Consider the following 11,936-nt stretch of genomic DNA (forward strand, 5'->3'; position numbering starts at 1 on the left):
CTTATCGGAACCCTGCCATGGGGACATGAAGCAAGCTGTGTCTCTTCCAGTCTCTTCTACATCATGTGGTGCCCAGGGCTTTGGGAATGTCAAACCGGGCACCCTCTTACCCCCGTGCTGCCACAGTTCCCAGCACAGGGCTTCCTCTACCCGAAAACCCTCCCACTACCAGAGTTCTAAATGGGGATCAGAGCCCAAAGACTCTCTGCTTTTGCCTTTCCCCTCAGTCTATTCAGCTTCCCTCCTCACTCTGGGACTTCTGCCTTGATCAGGAAGGCCAGCACATCCCCGACCTCGGCCCATCTTCTTCCCACAATTCCCTGGCTAGGCGGGGAGGGCTCTTCTTGCTTCACTTGTCGCCTTGCTATCCCTCACACCCTTGCTGCCAGCGTGGTCCATAAACAAGCAGCATCGGTATCACCTGGGACCCTGGTGGAAATGCAGATTCTCAGGCCCCACCCAGACTTACTGAATTGGAATTTGCATTTTAACAAGATGCCCAGGTGATTCGTGTGCACATTATAGTCTGAGAAGCACAACTGCTCACATTACATCATGGGTGCTTTCTGTCTTGTTTGATGTCAGACTCTATAATTTGGTCCTCTTGGCCTGGTTCTTAACATATTAATGGGAGCTCAGCAAGTTTGGGAAATCCTTTTCCTTCTTGCTGAAACCCAACTTCTGAATGCTGCAGACTCAAAAATCTTTCATCAGTGCCTTGGAAGTCACAAGCTGAACAGCGACTTTTTCTTTCCCTCAACATTTTTTTTTTAATTTTTTAATTTAATTTTATTTATTTTCTTATACAGCAGATTCTTATTAGTTATCCATTTTATACATATTAGTGTATACATGTCAATCCCAATCTCCCAAATCATCACACCACCATCACCACCCCCCCTGCCACTTTCCCCCCGTGGTGTCCATATGTTTGTTCTCTACATCTGTGTCTCAATTTCTGCCCTGCAAACCAGTTCATCTGTACCATTTTTCTAGGTTCCACATATATGCATTAATATACGATATTTGTTTTTCTCTTTCTGACTTACTTCACTCTGTATGACAGTCTCTAGATCCATCCACGTCTCTACAAATGACCCAATTTCGTTCCTTTTTATGGCTGAGTAATATTCCATTGTATATATGTACCACAACTTCTTTATCCATTCATCTGTAGATGGGTACTTAGGTTGCTTCCATGTCCTGGCTATTGTAAATAGTGCTGCAATGAACATTGGGGTGCATGTGTCTTTTTGAATTATGTTTTTCTCTGGGTATATGCCCAGTAGTGGGATTGCTGGGTCATATGGTAATTCTGTTTTTAGTTTTTTAAGGAACCTCCATACTGTTCTCCATAGTGGCTGTATCAATTTACATTCCCACCAACAGTGCAAGAGGGTTCCCTTTTCTCCACACCCTCTCCAGCATTTGTTGTTTGTAGATTTTCTGATGATGCCCATTCTAACTGGTGTGAGGTGATACCTCATTGTAGTTTTGATTTGCATTTCTCTAATAATTAGTGATGTTGAGCAGCTTTTCATGTGCTTCTTGGCCATCTGTATGTCTTCTTTGGAGAAATGTCTATTTAGGTCTTCTGCTCATTTTTGGATTGGGTTGTTTTTTTAGTATTGAGCTGCATGAGCTGTTTATATATTTTGGAGATTAATCCTTTGTCTGTTGATTCATTTGCAAATATTTTCTCCCATTCTGAGGGTTGTCTTTTCGTCTTGTTTATGGTTTCCTTTGCTATGCAAAAGCTTTTAAGCTTCATTAGGTCCCATTTGTTTATTTTGGTTTTTATTTCCATTGCTCTAAGAGGTGGATCAAAAAAGATCTTGCTGTGATTTATGTCAAAGAGTGTTCTTCCTATGTTTTCCTCTAAGAGTTTTATAGTGTCCGGTCTTATATTTAGGTCTTTAATCCATTTTGAATTTATTTTTGTGTATGGTGTTAGGAAGTGTTCTAATTTCATTCTTTTACATGTAGCTGTCCAGTTTTCCCAGCACCACTTATTGAAGAGACTGTCTTTTCTCGATTGTATATCTTTGCCTCCTTTGTCATAGATTAGTTGACCATAGGGGTGTGGGTTTATCTCTGGGTTTTCTATCATGTTCCATTGATCTATATTTCTGTGTTTGTGCCAGTACCATATTGTCTTGATTACTGCAGCTTTGTAGTATAGTCTGAAGTCAGGGAGTCTGATTCCTCCAGCTCCGTTTTTTTTCCCTCAAGACTACTTTGGCTCTTTGGGGTCCTTTGTGTCTCCATACAAATTTTAAGATTTTTTTGTTCTAGTTCTGTAAAAAATGCCATTGGTAATTTGATAGGGACTGCACTGAATCTGTAGATTGCTTTGGGTAGTATAATCTTTTTCACAATATTGATTCTTCTAATCCAACAACATGGTATATCTCTCCATCTGTTTGTATCATCTTTAATTTCTTTCATCAGTATCTTATAGTTTTCTGCATACAGGTCTTTTGTCTCCCGAGGTAGGTTTATTCCTAGGTATTTTATTCTTTTTGTTGCAATGGTGAATGGGAGTGTTTCCTTAATTTCTCTTTCAGATTTTTCATCATTAGTGTATAAGAATGCAAGAGATTTCTGTGCATTAATTTTGTATCCTGCAACTCTACCAAATTCATTGATTAGCTCTAGTAGTTTTCTGGTGGCATCTTTAGGATTCTCTATGTATAGTATCATGTCATCTGCAAACAGTGAGAGTTTTACTTCTTTTCCAATTTGTATTCCTTTTATTTCTTTTCTTCTCTGGCTGTGGCTAGGACTTCCAAAACTATGTAGAATAATAGTGGTGAGAGTTGACATCCTTTTCTTGTTCCTGATCTTAAAGGAAATGCTTTCAGTTTTTCACCATTTAGAATGATGTTTGCTGTGGGTTTCTTGTATATGGCCTTTATTATGTTGAGGTAGGTTCCCTCTATGCCCACTATCTGGAGAGTTTTTAACATAAATGGGTGTTGAATTTTTTCAAAAGCTTTTTCTGCATCTATTGAGATGATCATATGGTTTTTATTCTTCAATTTGTTAATATGGTGTATCACATTGATTGATTTGCGTATATTGAAGAATCTTTGCATCCCTGGGATAAATCCCACTTGATCATGGCGTAAGATCCTTTTAATGTGTTGTTGGATTCTGTTTGCTAGTATTTTGTTGAGGATTTTTGCATCTATATTCATCAGTGATATTCGTCTGTAATTTTCTTTTTTTGTAGTATCTTTGTCTGGTTTTGGTATCAGGGTGATGGTGGCCTCATAGAATGAGTTTGGGAGTGTTCCTTCCTCTGCAATTTTTTGGAAGAGTTTGAGAAGGATGGGTGTTAGCTCTTCTCTAAATGTTTGATAGAATTCACCTGTAAAGCCATCTGGTCCTGGACTTTTGTTTGTTGGAAGATTTTTAATCACAGTTTCAATTCCATTACTTGTGATTGGTCTGTTCATATTTTCTATTTCTTCCTGGTTCAGTCTTGGAAGGTTATACCTTTCTAAGAATTTGTCCATTTCTTCCAGGTTGTCCATTTTATTGGCACAGAGTTGTTTGTAGTAGTCTCAAGATGCTTTGTATTTCTGTGGTGTCTGTTGTAACTTCTCCTTTTTCATTTCTAATTTTATTGATTTGAGTCCCCTCCCTCTTTTTCTTGATGAGCTTGGCTAATGGTTCATCAATTTTTTTACCTTCTCAAAGAACCACCTTTTAGTTTTATTGATCTTTGCTATTGTTTTCTTTGTTTCTATTTCATTTATTTCTGCTCTGATCTTTATGGTTTCTTTCCTTCTGCTAACTTTGGGCTTTGTTTGTTCTTCTTTCTCTAGTTCCTTTAGGTGTAAGGTTAGATTGTTTATTTGAGATTTTTCTTGTTTCTTGAGGTAGGCTTGTATTGCTATAAACTTCCCTCTTAGGACTGCTTTTGCTGCATCCCATAGGTTTTGGATCGTCGTGTTTTCATTGTCATTTGTCTCTAGGTATTTTTTGATTTCCTCTTTGACTTCTTCAGTGACCTCTTGGTTATTTAGTAACATATTGTTTAACCTCCATGTGTTTGTATTTTTTACATTTTTTCCCCTGTAATTGATTTCTAATCTCATAACTTTGTGGTCAGAAAAGATGCTTGATATGATTTCAATTTTCTTAAATTTACTGAGGCTTGATTTGTGACCCAAGATGTGATCTATCCTGGAGAATGTTCCGTGTGCACTTGAGAAGAAAGTGTAATCTGCTGTTTTTGGATGGAATGTCCTATAAATATCAATTAAATCTACCTGGTCTATTGTGTCATTTAAAGCTTTTGTTTCCTTATTAATTTTCTGTGTGGATGATCTGTCCATTGGTGTAAGTGAGCTGTTAAAGTCCCCCACTATTATTGTGTTACTGTTGATTTCCTCCTTTATAGCTGTCAGCAGTTACCTTATGTATTGAGGTGCTCCTATGTTGGGTGCATATATATTTATAATTGTTATTTCTTCTTCTTGGATTGATCCCTTGATCACTATGTAGTGTCCTTCCTTGTCTCTTGTAGCATTCTTTATTTTAAAGTCTATTTTATCTGATACGAGTATTACTACTCCAGCTTTCTTTTGATTTCCTTTTGCATGGAATATCTTTTTTCATCCCCTCACTTTCAGTCTGTATGTGTCCCTATGTCTGAAGTGGGTCACTTGTAGACAGCATATATATGGATCTTGTTTTTGTATCCATTCAACAAGCCTGTGTCTTTTGGTTGGAGCATTTAATCCATTCACGTTTAAGGTAATTATCGATATGTATGTTCCTATTACCATTTTCTTAATTGTTTTGGGTTTGTTTTTGTAGGTCCTTTTCTTCTCTTGTGTTTCCCACTTAGAGAAGTTCCTTTAGCATTTGTTGTAGAGCTGGTTTGGTAACGCTGAATTCTCTTAGCTTTTGCTTGTCTGTAAAGCTTTTGATTTCTCTGTGGAATCTGAATGAGATCCTTGCCAGGTAGAGTAATATTGGTTGTAGGTTCTTCTCTTTCATTGCTTTAAATATGTCATGCCACTCCCTTCTGGCTTGTAAAGTTTCTGCTGAGAAATCAGCTGTTAACCTTATGGGAGTTCCCTTGTATGTTATTTGTCATTTTTCCCTTGCTGCTTTCCATAATTTTTCTTTGTCTTTAATTTTTGCCAATTTGATTACTATGTGTCTCAGTGTGTTTCTCCTTGAGTTTATCCTGTATGGCACTCTCTGCTCTTCCTGGACTTGGGTGGCTATTTCCTTTCCCATGTTAGGGAAGTTTTCAACTCTAATCTCTTCAAATATTTTCTCAGGTCCTTTCTCTCTCTTCTCCTTCTGGGACCTCTATAATGCGAATGTTATTGCATTTAATGTTGTCCCAGAGGTCTCTTAGGCTGTCTTCATTTCTTTTCATTCTTTTTTCTTTATTCTGTTCTGCAGCAAGAATTCCACCATTCTGTCTTCCAAGTCACTTATCCATTCTTCTGCCTCAGTTATTCTGCTATTGATTCCTTCTAGTGTATTTTTCATTTCAGTTATTGTATTGTTCATCTCTGTTTGTTTGTTCTTTAATTCTTCTAGGTCTTTGTTAAACATTTCTTGCACCTTCTCGATCTTTGCCGCCATTCTTTTTCTAAGGTCCTGGGTCATCTTCACTATCATTATTCTGAATTCTTTTTCTGGAATTTGCCTATCTCCACTTCATTTAGTTGTTTTTCTGGGGGTTTATCTTGTTCCTTCATCTGGTACATAGCCCTCTGCTTTTCATCTTGTCTATCTTTCTGTGAATGTGGTTTTTGTTCCACAGGCTGCAGGATTGTAGTTCTTCTTGCTTCTGCTGTCTGCTCTCTGGTGGATGAGGCTATCTAAGAGGCTTGTGCAAGCTTCCTGATGGGAGGGACTGGTGGTCTCTCTCAACATTCTTACTGTAACAGTCCTGATCCTCCCCAAGGCATGCTTCTTGAAAATAGGGGTGAGGAAAGAGGCAATGTTACAGGACTGTGAAAGAGAAAAACATAGTGTTTCAAATACTGCTCTCCCAGTTATCACAGCTTTCACTGACTCAAGCTTGGGTGATGCCAGCTTCCCACATGGGGGGTAGAGGGTCCTCTTCACAAGGGTGCAAAGTGGGGACCCTCTCACCTTAGCACCCCGATGGCCCCACATTTCCTGAGCAAGCAGACTGCCTTTATTTTCTAGGCCAATAGGGGATAACCAAGACTTTTCCCCCTTTTGTTTTGGCTGCTAGGAAGTTTAAAGTCAAATTTGTGGCCCAAAAATGGTAAGTGTTTAATTATGTGCAATCCTCACACTGAACCCATTCCTGGCTCCATCCTTCTTCTTTAATTTTAATGTATGCATTTTATTTTCTTATAAGCCACTTTAAAATCTTTCCTGAAGTCAGGGGAAATAAATTCACGGGCAGGTACAATTCTAGGTCCCTGACTACAGTTTGTCCCACTTAATCTTTTTTTTTTTTAAATGAGATGCTGGTGTTTTTATTTTTATTTATTTATTTATTTATTTTTGGCTGTGTTGGGTCTTTGTTGCTGTGTGCAGGCTTTCTCTATTCGCATTGAGTGGGGGCTACTCTTTGTTGCAGTGTACGGGTTTCTCATTGCAGTGGCTTCTCCTGTTGCGGAGCACGGGCTCTAGGCACGTGGGCTTCAGTAGTTGTGGCATGTGGGCTCAGTACTTGTGGCTCGCAGGATCTAAAGCACAGGCTCAGGAGTTGTGTCACACGGGCTTTGTTGCTCTGCAGCATGTGGGAACTTCCCAGACCAGGGCTCAAACCCATGTCCCCTACATGGGCAGCCAGCTTCTTAACCACTGCACCACCAAGGAAGTCCCTGTCCCACTTAATCTTTTTTCCAGATGAGGAAACTGAAGCTCAGAGAGGTTAAACAAACAGGCCAAAGGCAGGGCCCTTGCTGAGTGTCTAAGTGAGGCTCTCAGCTCTCTGTGTTCAGAGTTGACCCCCAGTAGGAAGCCCTTGGATGTGGTTCTCTTGGCAGGTGGGCCAACATTGTGCTGAGAAGGAGCAGAGGGGAGATTCATGTCAGATTTGTTCCAAACCCTGGGACTCTCCATCAAGCATCACGGGGATTTGCCCAGCATGCTCTGGGGCAGCCAGCCCTGCTTGAGAGGATTCCTTTTGCTGGGTCCACCATTTCCCTAGTCAATTGACCAAGGAGGTTCTCAAGGGCCAAGCTGCGGCCAGTGATTCTGTGACTGGAGCAGGTGAACTGCCGTGTGGGAATAAGTATTTCAAAGGTGTGTGCCAGCCTCATCCCCGAGGCCCCAAGTACTTGAGACGGGGCTGTGTTCTCCAGATGCTGGGTACTCCAGGTATGCTGTTTTCCTCGACTCGAGATAAGGCTGCCTTCCTAGAAAGAATTTGGGATAAATGCAAAAGCTGACACAAAGGAGCTATTCAGAAAAGAATGAAGAGAGTTTATATGCACCAAAAGGAAAGGGTTATTGCTAACTGAAAAAAGCAAATAAAAGAGCAGTACATGTATTAAGATCCTATGTGTGAGTGTGTCTTAAACACACATACTCAGATAGATACATATATGTAGACGCACACACACCACAGACCTCCACACACAGAGATTCCCCACTCGAAAGCCCCTCCCAACCCTGCCACACACAGGAAGTTTAGAAGGAAACACCAAACACCAAACTGTTAACAGCTGCTTCTGGAAAGAGAGACAGAAAGTGGGATCATGGATGAGAGAACTTCTACTTTTTAACTTTTACTATATATATTTCCATATTGTTAGAATCTTTTTTTTTACTGTTGATTTCTCCACTTTAAAAAAATGCAAGTTAACAGAATGCTCTTGAAAAATTTGTTGGAAACCAATGATATAATTAAGCTAGGAACTACTTACATATATAATTAGGAACTGCTTATATGCTCCAAAAACTATAAATCATAAATGCAGAGAAAATGTAGTTTATCAAAGGGCTGAAAACAGAAATAACAAGAAAACATTTTTTAATGGATTAGAATACCACAAAAGGACAAAGACCAAATTTACAATTCACAAAAATAAATCTAAGTTAGATGAATTCCTCCATTAAAGGACAGAGACGTTTAGACTGTGTTTAAAAAAAAAAAAAACAACCTAATTATATGCTGTTTATCAGAAACTTATTTAGCAAAATTGCAATAAAATTTATAAGTAAACATAACAAAAGTATTTTATGCAAATGCAACTAACAAGAAACAATACCAATATCAGTGACAGTATACTGATTGTGAACAATATCAATGTCAGACAAAACTTAATTTTTACAAACATCTTTACACAAAGAGAACCATTTTACTAACAGGGATATAATTCTCAAAGCTGAAACTTTCATAAACCTTTAAGTGACAAATAACACTATCTCAATGTATTGAAGGGAAAGGTGTTAGAAATAGGAGAAGAAACAGAAAAACAATAGCAGTGAAAGATTTTGACACATTTTGAGTTTTTAACAAACTAAACAGATGAATAATAAGCAAGGACATAATTAAATATGCATATCAAAAGATATACATTCTGTATCAGTCAGGGTTGTCCAGAGAAAACTAACCATCATGTCTTACAAAAGAACATAGATTTTTTTTTTGTCTCCTGTAATTCATAGAATGTTTCACTGGTCACATATTAAGCTGCAAAGAAAAATCACATTCTAAAATCTGGTCACAATCTCTGAACAAAATGCAATGGACATATTGTTAGGATTTTTTACATTGATGCTATCACTTCATAATTCAAGGACTTTAAAAACAAATGTATTGAATAAAATCAACCGCTGTGAACATTTCCTGTGAATGTGTGGCTACGATTAAGGAGCACCCAGTGGCATCGAGAGGGCCAGCACGTTGTCTCAAGAGAAAGTCGGGGCAGGTGGGAGGAGGGGGGGTTTCCTTCCTGGCTGGGTGTCAAGTGATGGGCAGCCTTGGATGTCTAGGGTTTCAGTAGCTCCAGCAGAGCTGCAGAGCCTCAGAGCCTTGGCTGTGGCCATGGTGTCAGAAATGTAGGCGGAGCCTTGGTGGAGGTAAGCAAGGGTGCCCCTACCGGCGCCTCTGAGTACGGTGTTGAACCCAGCCTTTCAGATGTGGGAGGTTTTCAGGTCACTGACCTCTGCCCTTCCAGTGTGGGGTGAGCCGAGGTTACGGGGAAGGCGGGCCCTCACACACCCATGGATTCCATCAGCTTTCATCATCCTCCTCGCTGCGCAATCCATCCATCCAATATGGAACCATATTTTCCCAGCCACCAAGTCCAATGAATGATAATCCTTTCTTGCTGGAACGTAGACATTCTCTCCATTCTTTTCTAATCAGCTTCCTTGCATCATCTTTTGCTTTCATCCTCAGTTCATTCTGGGAGGGCAGCCTTACCTGGAGTCTTTGAGGGATATGGGCTTTATCCTGGAAGGAAAGTCACCTGGAAACAAAGTATCTCCAGGGAGGACAGGCCTGAGTAAGGTGGCCCTGGAGAAGATGCTGAGGAAAGAGGGGAAGGTCTGGGGTCCTGTGAGGGTCACTGGAGAACCACCTCTTGGGCACCCCCTCCCGGAACAGTAACCTGTCTCCCCAAGCAAGCAGGTCTGAAAGGCCCCTGGACCCTAACCATGCCGGCTCAGCATCATTCAAGTGTCTTGGGTAAGGCTAATCACCCTTAACTCATCATTAGGGGAAACTAGATGGTTTGGGGACAAAGGTAAACTTTTGCTGTCTTGCGGAGGCAGGCAGTAGAGGGTTATAGTCAAGAGCCTGAGCTTTGGAGTCAGAAATATTTCAGAAGCCAACCGTGCTTCTTCCCAGCTGTGATCTCTGAGCCTCAGTTCCCCCGTGTAGAATGTGACACTGATGATGTCAACTTCTCAGGGGGTGTTGTGAGGACGGAATGAAATAATGAGAATAAGGCATTTAATCAAGGCCCACGTGCAATCTCTCAGTAGCAAACCAATTGCACGGGCTGTGCGGACAAGGTGGGCTTTCCGGTCTAACAGGCCCATGGTGCCACCTTGTGGCTGCTGTCTCTCAGAGCATCTGGTTAATCTTTCTCAAATCCAATGACCCTTTTTCAAATGCCTACAAGCAGGCTGTGCTTGGTGAAACTCATTATGGTTTAAACAATAAAAGACTGTAATGGTAAGTATGGTGTTGATGTCATGCAACGCACCTTAGAAATATCTTAGAAAGTGATGCTGAAGAAACATCATTTGGGAGGACTCTCCCGTCTCCCCCGTCAAAGAAATCCTCTTCTTAGATTACGGCCATCGTTACCCAAATACCCTCAGATGTTCCGAGCTTTAGGGGTGGAGAAGCATAAGCAAATAAAAACATCTCTCCTCAGTTTCCAAGCTTCTGCCCGCTTTCAAGTCCTGCCCTATCACAGCTCCCAGTCATGTTCAACTTTCCCCTCCCCTACTGATGTCTCTTCCCCGACAACATGCCCCACTCAGACCTCCCTTTTCCTTTTCTCCTCCACCCCACTTCAACACTAATGACCACCTCTTCTAAAATTGCATCCCCCGAATCCCTCCGCTCCTTTCCTGCTTCATTCCTCTCTGTGGCACTCAGCACCGACTCCCCTTACTTGTTTCTTCTTTGTTTACTATCTTGCCCCATTTGAACAGCACCTCCCTGAGGGCAGGGATTTCAGTCTTTCTTCCTTGCTGTAACTTCAGCACCATAAACAGTGCCTCGCTGTAGTAGGTGCTCAGTAATTGTTGGTTGGTTGATTGAAGGAAGGAATGAAAGCAAAGGTGGAGTCTTAGACAGGGGAAACTAGAGAAGCTCTGCATGCCACAGGATTAAAAACGGAAAGAAACCTTATTTCCTAAGGTAGGAAAGGAGTTTCCTAAAGAAAGGGCTGGTTTCACGAGTGTGGGTCCAGTGCAGTCACATAGGCCTCACATGTAGAAGGAGCTGGCATTCAGAAGGGTCCACCTGGAGTCTAATGCTCTGTGCTTGCAGTTTTGAAATTCATACTGTGTTGCCGAATGCGTGTTTTGTAAGTCAAGTCCAATGGGGCAGGGGTGCAGGTATGGGCTCAGGTCCTCAGGTCACATGGTCCCGCCTCCTGCCCGCTGCCAGTTCCCCCACCCCTGGGGCACCGGGCCCCACCCAGCCTCCCACACTCTGTTCCCAGAGGGACGTCAGCATGGGAAGGGGAAGGGTGCCCAGAAGTATCTCGGGACAGGGGATGGCGGCAGCTGCCTCCCAATGCCTTTCCCCCCTCCTGGGCTGGCAGCCCCATAGCATGGCTGGTGGGCAGCCAGCTAGGGGCCTTATCTTGGCAGGGGCGATCCAGGCACCTCGATCAAGGTACAAAGAAAGTCCCAGCTTGGAGGTGTAAGATCCTTGGGGGGACCTATCTGCTGCAGTGGAGGCTGTGGGCTCGACTTCTCCAAACCGGCGGTGTGTAGGGCAGGCGCCAGAGTCACGCGTCCCCAGGCACCTGTCACAGGCACGTGTGTGTGTCTCTTCTGGCCAGCTTGAGTCGCAAAATATGAATTACATAATTTCAGTGATTCCACAGATGAGCTAAATGTGCTGCTACTTGCATTTAAAACTGGCATCACACTACATAAAAGATGAATAGTAAAGTTCATGCTAATAATTTAAAATTTCAATTTGTTTACTTATAAAATTAAATACCAAATAACACCACAATAAGCAGAGAGACCTTGGAAGAAAGGACAAGGCTTTATATATACCTTTATTTTTATCTATTTATTTATAAACTTTATTTTTGGCTGCATCGTGTCTTCGTTGCTGTGCGCGGGCTTTCTCTAGGTACAGCGAGTGGGGGCTACTCTTCGCTGCGGTGCGCGGGCTTCTCATGGCGGTGGCTTCTCTTGTTGCGGAGCATGGGCTCTAGGCGCACGGGCTTCAGTAGTTGTGACACTCGGGCTCAGTAGTTGTGGCTCGTGGG

At 41.7% G+C, this 11,936-nt stretch overlaps 1 protein-coding gene across 1 annotated transcript in view; it reads right to left on the reverse strand.

Moving 5' to 3' along the window:
- RD3 (RD3 regulator of GUCY2D) overlaps positions 1-11,936 on the reverse strand; it is a 411,139-nt gene that overhangs the window by 167,857 nt on the left and 231,346 nt on the right. The gene's annotated exons all lie outside the window — the stretch shown is intronic.

Source organism: Balaenoptera borealis, assembly GCF_965194805.1.
Source record: "Balaenoptera borealis genome assembly, chromosome: 1".
Taxonomy (NCBI): domain Eukaryota; kingdom Metazoa; phylum Chordata; class Mammalia; order Artiodactyla; family Balaenopteridae; genus Balaenoptera; species Balaenoptera borealis.